This window comes from Chiroxiphia lanceolata, chromosome 20 (assembly GCF_009829145.1).
Source record: "Chiroxiphia lanceolata isolate bChiLan1 chromosome 20, bChiLan1.pri, whole genome shotgun sequence".
Lineage (NCBI taxonomy): Eukaryota > Metazoa > Chordata > Aves > Passeriformes > Pipridae > Chiroxiphia > Chiroxiphia lanceolata.
The window spans coordinates 8972309-8987674 of record NC_045656.1 but is presented as its reverse complement, the minus strand read 5'-3'; the positions used below and the strand labels follow the sequence as shown (position 1 = coordinate 8987674).

At 41.3% G+C, this 15366-nt stretch overlaps 1 long non-coding RNA gene across 12 annotated transcripts; it reads right to left on the bottom strand.

Annotated features, from left to right (window-relative positions):
* Positions 1–249: 249 nt before the first annotated feature.
* On the bottom strand, positions 250–14802 carry LOC116796619. Of its 12 annotated transcripts, none has more exons than XR_004360444.1 (7): positions 14635–14802; positions 11706–11845; positions 8099–8287; positions 6806–7016; positions 5885–6025; positions 1816–4944; positions 250–1328 (listed from the first exon to the last, which is right to left on the bottom strand). It is a non-coding gene; the product is annotated as an uncharacterized LOC116796619 (long non-coding RNA). The 12 variants fall into 12 exon arrangements; XR_004360443.1 differs by lacking the exon at positions 5885–6025 and having other exon boundaries at positions 1816–1976; positions 2876–4944; XR_004360446.1 differs by lacking the exon at positions 5885–6025 and having other exon boundaries at positions 1816–3017; positions 3249–4944.
* Positions 14803–15366: the final 564 nt, after the last annotated feature.

Genomic DNA, 15366 nt, shown 5'->3' with positions numbered 1-15366 from the left:
TATTTATCCCCAGGCTCCTGGCCCCTGATCCCACCAGGATCCACTCTGGGTATCATCCCGAGGCAGTGCTGGGCCAAAGTCCAGGCATAGAGTGCCCCATGGGCACAGGGAGCACCCACCTTGGCTCCCTTTCCACAACTTCCACCTCTTGGCAGAGGCTTCCCAAGATTTGTGCTGGTGCTTTGCACTGTGGAGCAAATTCCACACTCAGAATCTTGGAGCCTTTTTAAAAAGATAGGCAGGTATTGGGAATGCTGGCATTAATATTTAACGCAGGCATTAGTGCTCTCACTAGTCCCACAGCCATCCTCTCTGCCAAAGCAGAACATACTCCAAAATGAAGTTTTTTTCATGCCCAGATACATATTGTGCAGTTCAAGAGGATGAAGTAGGTGGTTACTCTGTTACTATATGCACAGATTTGCAGAAGGACTGTGAGATTATTCAGAATTAAGATGCTACAGTGACAGTGAAAGCTATTTTTAAGAGATATTTGGAAAGTATATGCATCCTGTTAATCTTCTCATATTACACATTAATTTTCTATGCAATGCCTTGCATGTAGAATGGAAAATTTTAAGTTACTATATATACGCAGAATTTTTTGACTGCGGAGTTAAAATGAAAATACAAACCAGTGTAAGGCACCTGGAGTAAAAGGAAGGCCTGAATGTCTCAGTTAACGTGACATTCACACTAAAATATGATACGTTGGTGCAACAGCAGCACGATGCATCACAACTGTGCAACATGATGATGTTTCAAAGGCCCTGCAAATTATTTCAGGACTCCTGAACAAGACGAGCGACAACCTCCTGCAAATGTCTTGATGGAGTAGGAGGAAAGAAGGACACTCTATAAATAAACTTATCATATAAGTTAAAAAAAAAAAAAAAAAAAAAAAAAAGCCAGGCTGGGTATTTTCACCGAAAGAAACTTTGAAGATTTACTCACACTGAGCCTATTTTTGCATGTCAGTGTAGGCAAGCAAGATTCTTCTTTTCATCTAAATAGACCCCGAGTATTTTTAACGCAGGGGATTCGTTCCCTCGCTGCTCAGTGAAACACAGCAGCTGGGGACGGAGCGGGATCGGGGGAGGGCACGGGGAACCAAACCCCCTTCCAAGGGGAACAGATGGTTTTCTCCGTGGTGGCTGCACATGAGGACCATGGCAAGAGGAGGATTCACTCCAAACACGCTCCTCCAAGGCTGCCCAGGGCCACACCAAGACCTCGGAAGTTCGGGCACCGCTGCCGTCGTCAGCGCGATTATCGTCCCGCGTGGAGAGAGGTTGGGAAGTCACCGGTCCTGAAGGAGCAAACCCAGGCTTTGAAGGAAATAAAAGAAAGAAGCATTTGGCATTAATACACAAGAGCTGGTGTGGTTTTACCTCTAGGAGGGAAAAGAATCCTGGGATTTGGTAGAGGGAATGAAATCCAGGACGATGGCTCAGTGTGGCCTTGAGGTGCTTTTGAGTTTCCCCATTGATTTCAGGATGGCATCGAGTTTTCCCTGGCTGGAAATCCATTTCTTTAGCCTCAAACAGCACAGCTCAATGTCTGGGAGAGAAGATCAGTGTCTAACACTGGCTTTGGCACTGATTCACCACCCAGATTGGAGGAACCCAGCCTGTGTGTCTCACTTTGGGATCTGGTTCACTGGGCCTGACATATTCACCACAATAAATCCTTCTACAGGATCCCAGCACAGTCAAGTGCAGAACACAGTTTTCCCAGTAAACCCAAATATGACTAAAACATCAACAAAAGAGGAAAGAAAACTAACACATCAGCTAGAGAATTTTTAAGTCACACCTGTCCTGACTGGGAGCCACCACCTTTCCCAATTCCACGAACGGCCCCACAGAGCAGGAAGACACGATGGAGAACACTCATATCCATGCTTGGAAAATTTTGGACCTCGGACATCACTTGCCCTTTGAATACTGTACGTGCTCTTTGGGAAATAAAGCCTCCTGGAAAACAGGGAGGAGGCAGATGAAAACAAAGCATTGTGGAAAAAACCGCTGTTGAAAATAGGCTTTGTTTTGTGGATGAGTTTTTACAGAGTTCTCATCTCTGCAACTTCCAGAAGTGCATTAAGCTGCATAATTAGCATCTGTCACATGTAGCCTTTCCCTTCCCTCTTCCTCTCCCTAGAGGGAAACTGCATGGAGAATTTTTAATATAAATTTTAGTATCTACACTGTGCAGTGCAATCATATTAGGAAAGCTACAGGCAAGTCAGTTTGTGCTCAATCTTAGGTTTATCTTTGTGTAATAGAAACTTCACTGGTTAAAAAAACCCTGCAGCTGCTCCAATTTAAAAATTAACTACTCTCCTGGAAAGACAACAGGGGCAAGGGCAAGATGGTCCCTGTTGCATCAGATTGAAACCAATGGAATTGTCAGGAACCGGGTAGTTAATGCCAGTCTCTCATCCTGGTGTTATATCCCTATTTCTTATGGAAACATCCAGCCAGAAGGAGTAAAGGATGGATGATTTTCCACTTTGGTCAAAAGTATTTATTTTGAGAGGAATATTTATATTTTTAAACCCATTAAAAAAAAAAAAAGTAGGAATTCCTATTGCTCGTTCATTCACATTAAAAAATACTGTTGAATACAACAGCCAATGGACTACAGCACCTTCTGGTGAATCTCTGTAAAAAACTTAAAAGAAGAAGATGCTGCCTTTTAGAAATAAAGAAGAAATGGAAAGAAATGCAGCTTAACAACAGCAACATGAAAAACAATGATATTATTCAGCCTTTGATTTCCATTCAGACTCTCTCCTACTTTTTCAAAGTATTTATGTTCCACTTAATCATTCAGAGAAAACTGAGATTGCAGGACTGAACACATTGCCAACAACCTGAGGTATGAAGGGAAGACCAAGGGCTTTGACTCCAGCTCCAGAGGTGGGAATTGTTGTAATTGGCCCATGTGAAGCAGATACATCAAGCAGTGGAGAGTTCAAACCCGTGCCAGTCAGTCCCTGGTTGGCACCAACAGTTCTATCAGGAGGATACAGAGGTCTCAGCAGGACTTATTATTGGCAACAGTTCAACACTTCTCCTCTCCAAGTGGTTTCAAGGGGATTTGGGTGGGAGGGAAGATAATTTTTAACAAGTTAAACTACCTAAGAATGGCGAGGTGCCCAGAGCCACCAAGGCTGTGTTAGTCACTGCTACCAAACAATTATAAAAAAGAAGATTAAAACTATCATTGCTGTAAAAATTGCCTACCTGGCTTTAACAACACCATCAGATCACTGCAAAATTACCCAGACACGTGCTGTAAACTGTACTAGAAGTATGTGTAAAATATGCCTGGGGTAAATGGGAGAGCAGAACATTCACACAGGGGGTGTTTCTCAGAAAACATCCACCTCAGGTTACCAGAATCCAAGTATTCCTGTAAGATTTCAAGAAATTAGAAGGCCACTTAATTTTTAAATTAAAAAAATACAACAAAAACATTACTGTTTGCTTCCCATCAGGATTTATCTCCCAGCATTTGGTAGGTGTCCATAATTGGGGTGTAAACCAAACTGTGGGAGCTTTCTGCCCTGGGCCACGTTGATGTCCAGCTGCTTTGTTTAGACCCTGCCAGAAAGCCTTTTTCAAATGGGGAATATGTCATTTTTCAGCAAAGGTCTCCAAGAGAAGATCTGAGTTTAATGCACAGCAATAAAAAGAGGAATATGAGGATTCTTGCTCTCTTTAGTGTCAGCTTTGGTTAAGACATATGAATGCACATGAATAGTCTTGTCAGAATCTCTGGGGCTACTGACATTCAAGATCTAACATATTATCCCTTCTGACCAGAACATTAACTGCTATGCAGGGAGGAGAAGGGACAGAGGAAAAAAAGGAAAAAAAAGACAGGACCACTCCCTAGTCACACAGAAATTGTTATGTGTTTCCCTGGCTGGAAATCTCTGAACAGAACTTCTCTGCTGTGAAAATACAATGCTTATGTTCTCCAATCTGAGAGGAGGGGTTGCACAGCCTCTTTAAAATCTGCAGCAGGGAAAACAAAGAGAAATCATCATTTAATGCCTGATCTTGCTCATTTAATTCATGGAAAGGGTCCCAGTTAACTCATAAATAAAGACTGTACAGGCAAGTGTTACATCCCTGTAAAGGACACGTGTTTACCTTCCAGAAGAAAGGTTCTTGCATTTTGAGCTGCTGACCCTATTTTTCACTGCTGAAAGTTTCTTTGAATCACTAGTTTCAGCCACAAACAAGCTAATTAAGCAATTTAGTTAAAATAACATAATGTTAATTCAAATGTCAGTGTGTATCAAGTCTGGATACCACTACAATGGAAAGGTTTGTTCACCAGAAGCAAAAATCTTACAATGTGCTTCTGGCCGAGTTAACAGAAACTACATTTCAGATTGTTGTTGTTGTTGTTCACGACTTGTTGCCAAATAAATTGAAATTATTCAAAAGCACTGAAATCAGTTTAATCACTGTTTGTGCTCTGAAATTTGAGCTGAGTGAGCACCTTTCACTTACAGAGCAACAAAAGGGAATCTCCTGAATATCCTGCCCTCAGTGACTGAAACCACCTCTAGTCCCCATTCAGGAGCTCCAGCCCATCAGACAAAGGAGTGGATTTGTTTGGAGCAATAAATGATAGCAGACCTTTACATATTTGAAGTGCAACAGATGGTCCTCCAAGGAGAACAGAATGACTGGCAGACAGTGCACTTCGTTAGAGTGGCTTGGAATGTCTTCAGCAATTACCCAGGGAGTGTTCTGGGGGGAAGCCCTGTCATCCCTGTGCTTCTTCTCATGGAAAATAACTGGGATTTCCTGCTTTAGATGCTGAAAAATTGTATCTTCTAAAACCTGGCAGTGACCTGGAAAAGGAAGAACCTTTTTGGCCCTTCCAAGGCTCTTCAAGATGAGGCTGCAGATATTTTGCCACCTGAGAAGAGAGATGTAAGTAGAAAATAAGTCAGCATTAATAGGAAACAGTTTTGGGGCTTGTAACTGTAAAACTATTAATCCATAGCCAAGTATTGCATGGAAGTGGAATTTATGAAAAAAGGAAGGTCTGACACAAGGTCCTTTTAGAAACTGGGAGGTCTATAGATACAACAGGCAGAGTGTCTTGGGGAGAAAACCCCAAAAGGCCAAATTACTGAATAACAACCTCCCTCCTTTGGGAAAGTGGTGGCTTCTGGAGGCTTTTCCTCCACATGAAACACTGTGGCTGCAGTTCTTCAGGGCAGGGTAAAGGGAGCTCTTTTGAGGTTGTCCAGTCTTTCCATTTTCATAGTTTCACAAACCAGCAATTAAGAATTGTAATAGACCAAAACAGCAATAAAACACTGAACTTTAATACTGTCTATTCAGGTTAGAAAAATTTAACTTCTACCCCTCCCTCCCGCCCCCCCCCCGAGCCCCAGAATTAGTTATAAAACCTTCCCCACCAAATCCACCCCGAGTAAAATTTTATGGGGCAACATAAACACAACAACAACAACAAAAATGTGTCCTTTAACAATGTAACTTAAATGTTGATGGAATCATAACTGCATGGCTCCCTCTCCAATTAGCAGCAGAATTCTTTATGTTTGCTTACGAAGCGTGAACCGTTCGCTTGTCACTACAAAGACCTTCTGTAGAGGACTTAAAAAAAAAAAAAAACAAACCAGCCCCAGCAATTAAAATGACAACAACAGAGGTGGACTGGGCACAGTGTGACACAAAAACATCCAGCTGTTTCTTTCCAGAGAAAGGACACACCAAAGTGTATGAAATGCTGCGACCAGATTTTGACGGCCTAGAGGATGCTGGGGGGTGTTCTGGGGGAAATATGGATTTCCAAGAAAGGAATAGATTAATACAGAACTAAATCTAACCTCAGTTTTTCCACACCGGCAGGATTGTCACTCAATCTTTTTTTATCCACGCAAATTTCCCTTTTTTTTTTCTTGCTAGAACCGTAGATACTCTGGTTTGTGGGAAAATCTCTCAAAATAAGATAAATGTTGGGGTTTGTCCTCGAAAATAAACAAGGTAAAAAATTATCTGAGAGGGTTAAGACTAATAAATCAGACTTGAAACTTACTTACTCTGGTTGTGTTAAAAACATTCTAGGAGTTTATGAAGACCATAAGTCTCATTACAACCAATCTATTATTAATTAAATGAGAACCTCTGTTACAATCACATCTGTCTGCTGCTGCTTCCTGCCTGTTCTGCTTCCCAACAGTAATAAGATGGGAAGTTATTTGTAATACATGTAGGGAATTGTTTTAATTATTTCAAACATATATTTAAATAATAAATCTGAAAAGTAAATGTTTTGGGTTAGCTTTTCCTAGTTGGGTTTATAGTGATTATATATATATATATAAATATATATATACCCTGATGAAGTAATTTTGATTTCTAATGCAGGAAGAAAAACAGTGAGAAAATAACTGACACACACAGAACCAGCCACTCAAAGGGTAGAAAAAACCCAAACACTGTCTAGAGAATCCACCTCCAGACACATTCTTGGAAAAAAAAACCTGATGAGAGAATGATCGGGAAGGTTTTCACTGGTGTTCCTTTCCTGGAAGTTTCTGTCTCTCAGAACAGCAGAGGCATGGCAAGTGCTGTGGCTCAGAATTCATCCCTGCAGTGTATTTTGCACATCAAATTGATTATCCATGACTTCTTAGGCAAATACAGGAATGCAGGGAACATGTCAGCTGTTATATATGGAATACTTGGGCCTTTCACTCCTTACTTTACATTTAGAAAGAGGAGCAGATAATGAGCTCGAGCATCACCTTGAGAATAAATTTCACTTCAGGTTCAGAAGGATCTCTGGCTCTTCATGTGTTCAGTGAACCAGGACTTCCAGGTAGCTCAGAACATTTGTTTTCTGAGCTCTGTTTGTCTCCAGAGCAATTGCTCTGAGTGGGCAAAGGCTTTAATGTCTTCATCCCCTCAGCCAGGAAGTTCTTCATGAGCTGAGAACTCACAGACTCAAAGCAATCCCTGCAAAATACAGAGGACAAGAAAGAAAAAAAAATAAGAAAATAAAAAGCTGTCCTTTTCCTCCCCCAAATTCCCAGAATTCATCTTCAGATTCATGCCTGTGGCTAAATAAAACTCAGACTGTAATATCACCCCTCTCTGTGTTTCATCTGAAATAATTGCTTGACAACAAACATCTCTTCCTCTGTGAGTATTCTGAGGTGAATTTATTCACATCAGGAAAAACACATCAGAGAGGTGTCTAGTTTGAGAGTTTGCAAATCAGACACCAATGGCAAACAAAATAGTGTGACAGCACAGGCAAGACACAACCTGGAACCATTCTGGGGACACACAGACACCTCTGGCATCCACAGCCACAAGAAATATCAGGCTGCCAAAAGTTTTGAAATAAGAAGTTTTGACAAACCAGTAATTAACCCTAAGTCATAATAATAATATTAATAGTAATAATAACATTAATAATAATAATGGATCTTTGAACAATGTGTCATCAACCTCATAATCTTTTGCAGATATTTTTTATTTAACACAATGGAAATGTTCCACTCTACAGTGTCCCAAGTGGTACCAGACACCCTTTTTACTGAGACAACGAGCACAACCCTAACCCTGACCTTTCACTGCAGGGAAAAAGGTTATCCCAAAGGCAAGACAACCCAGAGCAGGACATTCCACCAACAGATGGATCCTGACAACACCAGCTTCTGGAATACAGCACCTGGAAGTACAAAGGGAATAACCTCCCCTTCTGTCAGGTAGAGCAGGAGCCTGTGTCAACAGGAATCACACGCTCACACTCTTGCTCAACAGATGTACTTGAACTAGAGATAAGGGATTCAAAAATCCAGGGAAGGAATGTGCAAACCCTGTGGCCTCCTGTGCCTCTTTCCAGGCAGGGAAGGGCTCTCCAGGTGGGATCAGAACACCTCATTCCGTAGTAAGTGGGGAAAAAAAAAATGAGGAAAAATAATCTTGCCCATAAACAACCCATTGTAGCAGTTGGGAGAACAACCTTGATGAAGCACGAGCCCAGACACAGCCAATACATACAGAAATGAGAGGATAATAAGTACACTTACCACTGAATAAAACTGGAAGTAAATCTCTCTCCTGAGGAAGGATTTAAGACTATTTTCCTTTTTTCAAATCTGTGTCGTCACTGAAGCCCCATAAATGAATATTCCCTCGCAGATAAAGTGGTTGTCTTCACCTTTTGGCAGATTTACAAAACAGATCCTGCAGGGAGGTTTTGCTCTGTGAACAACCTCCTGGAAGAGTGAGGAGAAAACAGGAGCTAAAATCACTTGCACAATCGTGTCTCACAACTCTTCCTACAGTGGCATTGGTGCTTCCCCTTCCCAAGTACAAAAATGAATAAATTTTTCTCCCTTTTTTTTTTCCTAAGAGGGGAAAAATCCAATCCTGCTCATCCTTGGATACACAGAGAGTTTGGAGGAGCTCAAAACAATGGAGCCCTGTGTGACCCACTCATCACACAGACACTGCAACAAGAGTGGCAAAGAATGCACAAAGTGTGTAATTACTGTTTCAGGAGATAATTCCATTATTAATACATCCCCAAAGACTGCAGGCACACAACTGTGCTTTAATTAGATGGTAACTGGAGGGGGTTTGAATTCATGAGGTAATAAATATATTTTGGACTAACAAACTCCAAGGCTGAAGTGTTTATTAATCTAGAATATAAAGATTACATAGTTGATAGGAGACAACCTCAGGTTGTGCTGAGATGCCTGTTGTTGATAGATTTTAAAATGACTATTGTCTGCCTTTTGGGAGCCAGATCAGAAAGCCAAGATTGCTGGGGATGGTGCTGGAAAACACGACAAACTGTCCAACAACTCTGTGTTCTCACAGGCAAAGACCATTTAAGTCTGAGCAGATGTTGTGTTTTTAAAGTTTCACCTTTTAATCAATTTGTCGCCTCACCAAGTGCTGCAAACAAACTGCCTTCTGACAGCTCTCAGTGCCTCATTCTGAGGGTAGAAAGGACAGATTCCTTTCCAAGGCTAACAGATCCCTCCTCTGCTCCCCCCAAATCCTCAATTCCATCTCTGTTTTCCTGCTTGTGGATTCACCTGCAGGACCACACCACGACCACGTGAACAGGCACATCAATTTTCCTGTCCCATTGAATTTTCCTCCCCTTCCCATGGCTGTGTAAACTGTTTGCCTCCTACAGCACATTAAGGATTTGGAAACTAACTGTTCACTGTTGGGAGGATTTATATCCCAACCAGCTGTGCCAAGAAGTCAGAGGAATCAAATGGTCTAATCTATTAACTTGTCCTTGGGTAGTTCCAACTAGAGCTTTATAAATTGCTGGAGAGTTCAGTCCATTTAAACTCCATTTCTCTGTTGGTTTGGAAGTGTCAATGCCCCACACAAGCAAGACAGAAGACCAAATTTAGCCCAGGAAAATGTGGGGATGATTGAAGTCAAAGGCCAGGTTGTTTAAGCCAAAGGTAAATTTAGGCCTGAGGGAACTACAGAGGAAAAAAAAAAACAAGGAAGAAACATGAGGAGGAGTAACTTGTGGTACCTTGGAGAGGAAACAAGGCTGACAAATGCAAAGGGAATTCTGTCCATACCTGAGGGAGTGATGGAGCTGTGGCATTGCTGGACAAAACCAGGGCAATCCTGGATGTGCCAAAAGAGCCACAGCACCCTGGGCAGGAGCCAGGAGAGGAGGAAAGGGATGGGGCACATCCCATTTAATGGGAAGGAAAAACCCTTCCCCGGCTTCTCTGAGCCAGTCCATGGGGAGCGATCACAGTCACAAAGTTTCATTTCTGAGGGCTGTAAAGACTTAAAGATATTTAGGAAAATGTTTATTAACCAGCTTAGGTGATCCAAAGATAAACTGGCCACGTGTCCAGACACTTCCAGAGGGTCAGAGCAAAGGCCTCACACCAGCTCTGGAGAAAACTCCACAGACAATTCAGGGAAGATGACGAAGAGCCCTTTCCAAAGCTCCTGCTTTTCCATTCCCAGGTTTATAGGCTCTCCCCAAGTGAAACAAGCCACAGAGCCAACTTTCCAATATTAAATCTCTAGGCAGCATGTTATTCACACAGCTTATGGAGATGTCTTTACCCTCTGGAAAAACAAAGTTTAAGAAAAATGGCTCTATCTTTGGGGAACAGTTTAAGTCTCAGGATGACTACGTTAGGAAATCTCACTCCATTACTTCGTATCTTGCATTTTATTACTAGATTGGTAATAGGAAATTACCAAATAAAATTGGTATTTTACTTGGTAATTTTTTTTCCATGGGCCTCGTCTAATATGAAAGATGGTGATCATCAAATTTATTCAAGTTTTCCTGTCAACAACATCATTAACCAAATCCCTCAATTTCAAAGTAAATAAAAGCATCTGGGCTTCTGCACAGCAAGACTGACTTGCATATTTAAGCCTCATATATAGATGAATCTGCACTGGACCAAATTTGCATATTAATGAAGGACTAATTGCTCTTTGCAGTCAATTTTATGCAGATGAATTTACTCCTCTCAGTACAATTTTCATAATGTTCAGAAAGAACCAAAAAATGTGAAACTTTTAAAAAGTACACAAATGTTAGACAATCAAGGAAGAAATATCATAATGACTTCAAACAGCTTTACATTAAGTTGTATATAATACATCTTTTATACTGTTGCTTTATTTTAACAGCCTCCCACAAAGAACAGAACAATCCATGGAATAACTTCAGCCTATTCCCCCTCCTCGGTCTCAAATTTTAACAGCTTGTAACAACCCATTATATTCTCTGGTTTCCAGCTGGAAGGATGGAGCCTGAATTTTTAGGAGAAGTTAAATTTGCTAAACAGGAATTTGTTTTCTCCTGGTCCCCCCCCTCATGCCACAGGTCAGTCAGGACACTTATTTTTATGGAATTTCTACCCAGTTTTGCACTATTAAATAAAAAACTCAAGGCCCAAATCCCTGTTTGGTCTCTCCTGGTCCAAAATACCAAAAAAAGGAAAGGAAAGTTCAGGGGAAAGAAAAACATCAACAAACACTGAGAGAAAATGGTAACATTAGGGGGGAAAGGGGAAAAGATAAATACTGGAGTGGAAGAGGAAAACAAGTGGAAATGGAAAGAGAGAAAAGCGATGATTCAATGTGTCTGCTCAGGTCTGGGCAGAAAGAGGAAAACTGAAGGATTTGGGAGAAAGTTCAGGGCAAAGCGAACAAATAAAAGGCAAAAATGCAGCCACAAGTGTGACCACAAAGCAGAAAAAGATAATGAAACCAGAAATAAAGTGAGAATCGAAGAACACGCGATGCATGAAGAAAGAGATAAAAGAAGACACAAAAAAATACAGTTTTTCCTAATTCTGCCAGAACAGAAGGGCAGAGTCAGTGGAAATGCATCAGCAATGTGAATTTGCATGTATAGCCTTCCTCCTGCCAAAGAAAAGAGCCTTATTTTAACTGTGAAGGCTGATAACCATAATATTGATATGCATCATAAAATCACTTACAGAAGATCATTTGAATCAGCAAAGGAACAGCACCAAAGTTACATCTTCAAATGACTTGGGGGCCTTTTGTGGAAGGTGCACGTTCCCCACTTCTGCCACATCTCAGCATTTTCTGCCCTTCTCTCCAGCTTCTGCTGGTTTAACACATGGGTTTGAGGCACAGAGTACTCACACAGATATGGGATGGGTTTACAGTGGTATCAAGAAGTCTTTTGTGGTTTTCCTCTATTTCTTCTCTAATAATTCCCACCATCCCACTTGGACCATGGAGCACTGAGCTCCCACATCTCCTGTGATCCCACAGCTTTGTTCCTGAGAAGCAATAAATGAAGAGATAGACAAATAAATAAATAATATTTCATGTTCAAAATTAAATAATCTTCAGCATATACATCTTTGGCTGAGCTATTGGGTCTTTCCCAAAAAAGAGTTAGGAGCTCCTGAGCCTCTGAAGGAAGGTGGGCACAGAAAAGGTCACTTTGCCATCTCTCCTTTTGGTCTTTCCAAACAAAAGCCACAATATATGGAGCATTTTTAGGGATACATGAGCAATAAGGGCAATGGTTGTATCAGACAAGATCCAGCCACTGCAGGGAGAAAAAGGGGAAAGAAAAAAAAAGGCTTTAGGGCAGAAGAGTTGGCAGAAAATCTCAAACCAAGGGGAAGGGCAGGGAAAAAAGACCAAGAAGTTTTCACTAGAGTTCAACAAAAGACCAGATCACAGAACAAAGACAAATAGTTATAAAATAATAACAGCAATAATTGGAAAAGAATGACAAATACTCCAGCAGGAAAATATTGGAATGCTGCTGCTGAAGAATTCTGACCGAGGAAACAGGGCTCAGTTCAGAGGGTCAGCCTGGAGCACTTGGCTTTTAAAGTTATTGGAAAACAAATTACAGCTCTTTGTGCACTTTGAGTTCTGGATTATTAACTCAAAATGTTTTGCTCATTGGCAGGAATGAAGGGAAATGTATCTCCTTTATAATTTCTGCACCCAGCATTTGAAACCCTGCCCTGGGCACCCTCCTTTCCTTCCCCCAAAAATGTCTGGTTGAAGTGATTAATGCTGTGTGAATGTAAACACAGATAATTATTCAAACAAGAACAAGATGTTCCTCCCAAAATGATTGGCTCTTCAGGGGCTGAGGTGCCTAATTCTAATCACCAAGAAAGGTTAACCTGACCAGATTTAATTAGCTACTTAATACAATAATAAAGGTGCATAAATAATGAGGGAGAAAGGGGCAGCACTGAGTCCAAACAGGTACCTCCAGAAGCACCAAGTCTAGGCTGTTATCCCATGATTGCACTGGTGGGAGAATTCCCAAGTTTTTATAGCCACTGGACATAGTTTAGCACTTGGTTATGTGGAACATCCCCTGTTTAATGTATAGTTTTAATTATTATTAAACTAGCAAAAAAACCCCAAAAAACTACATTCCTAAAATTCCATGAAAAAATGAACCCAGTGGTATTTCTGTGCTTCAAACTCATAGATGAAATCAGAGGGTTTGTACAGATTATTTGAGGACTACAGCTTTAACATGAAGTAAGCTACTATTTCCTCCTGTATAAATGTATATATGGAAATATCAGACAGATATTTTCAAGACTATTTTCAGTGACAAAAACTACTCTTACTCTGGAATATTCCCTAGTAATGAAACGAAAGCTTTCTCTTACAGTAATAAAGTAATTTGCAAGTATTTAAGTGTTACATATTGGGAATGCTGCAAAATACACCCCATTTCAAAGGATGTTGGGAAATTGGATTAGCCTTGTACCTCTGGATCACGTGGTCAGCACCTGCTGGTTGAGCCAGGTGGGATCTCAGCGTTCCCAAATTCTGAGGATTCATTTGGAGGTGTCAAACCTTCCATTGTCATTCAGTAAAAGTTTAAAGAGCCCTTAAAATAAACAATCCGGGGCAAAGCCAACGGATCCGATATTGATTTATTCCATTCGTAAAAAGTAACAACATCATGGTAAATTCAATCTAGTCAATGAGAAGTTTATGAGCTTAAATACATCAAAAGGGCAATGAAAGCTAATATATAGTGATTAAATAACAATCTGTGAGGGGAAGACACCCAACTTTCAATTCCGTGGCGCTGGAATGACAAAAAATGGGGGTATGAATTGTTTCAGAGGACGCTGCAGCCATTTGCCCTTTTTAAGAGCTTGGAAGTCCACAAGGTAAGATTAATTTATAATTTAACAGAAGTGTATCTCAAATAATGTTTTTTGATTAAAATCTACATTTCTGTGCCTCCTGGCAGTGCCAGTGCTGCTGGAACAGGACATCAGCTGCCACACCAGCGATTCTGGAGCAAACCCTAAACCATAAATCAGTTTTGTCCTACTTTAATATTGGTTTAACAATGAAAGAAGAACTTTCATGTTTAATATTTAAATAGCATAATAATCCCTTTAGAGCTAAGCCCAGGAGGACTCCTGTGGGTACACAGGGTGAAACAACAACGAGGAGAACGTGGGTTTGCTGCCTGAGGAGGCTTTAGGTTGTAGGGGCCAGCTGGAAGGGGCAATTCCTGTGCTGAGGAGATGCCACGGGAACCCTTCGGCAGGGAAACGCTCTCCCACAGAACTGAGCAACAAAGCTGTCAGAGCAGGGAAGTGTGAACAACACCCAGGACAGAAATCAGCCCCAGCTTGCTTTGGAAACCCAGACACAGGGGTTGCTTTCGAAGTCACAATCCCTTTCCATTTCCACCTCCTTCCTTTGTCACTTCAGGATGAGTGAACACAGCAAAACGTGAATCTTTGGGAGGGACACGTCAGTCATGAGCTAAGGATGGTCTCTGAACAGTCAGTGGGGTAGGAATGTCCAGATCCAATAATTTTTCTGGTTTGGGGGAAGGTTAGAGAGGAAGTTCTGTACCTGCACTACAACCAGGAGCACTGGGTGATTCCAACTGCAACTGCCACTGTCTGTTTTTCCAATCATAAGAACTCTTTGGCTTATGTTCAGATGGGCACGGGTGTGTTTCTCCAGGCAGATCCAGAGGATCCACGGATTACAAGGATTGCATGGACAGAGCACACACATACGTGTAACAAAGCACAGGGCTATTTATTACCTCCCACAGATGGATCAGTCCACTCTGGAGATCTCTGCAGGCCTGTGAAATCAGGATGACGTGTCTGGAATTCTCCCTCTCTTCCCCACTGCTGAAGGAACTCAGGCAAATGCACGTTGGCAGCTCCTCTAAGGATTCCGACTTCCCCATTTTCCAGAATAACTTCCAGCTGCATTAAACACAAACACACAAAAAAGAGGTAGAACAAACACTAAAGACTGACTCAAATACAAAATCCACAAAAGCTGGCTAATTCTGCAATGGAATCATAAGCAAACCACCATAATTTTGTTGGATTGTCCATGGGACACATCAATCTTTTAGGAGCAAAGTGGTGTGGCTGCACTTCCTGAGGAAACTGAGGAATGGCAAATACATCAAGACACCTCTAGACCTACTGGTTCCTACCAAATCCAGAAAAATCCAGTCTCCTGGGGGATTATAAGCCCCTGTTCAGACCAGCCCTGCCAAATGCAGTCTTCTGTATTAAAGGATCCTCTTATTCCTCTTATTCCTTAGCTCCTGCTGCCCCAGCCCTGAAGTGCATGGCTGCCTCACTCCTTGTGTATTCATTTATTTGTTGCTGGGCATAAGAAAACCTTAAATCAGAACCCTCTGAAATACCAAACAAATGCATTTCCAATCTAAATTTTAATTCCCTATTTTACTCCAGCAGTGCATTTTATCAGCAGGAATTACTTGGAGGAATATGCAATACAGGAGCTCTGTAGA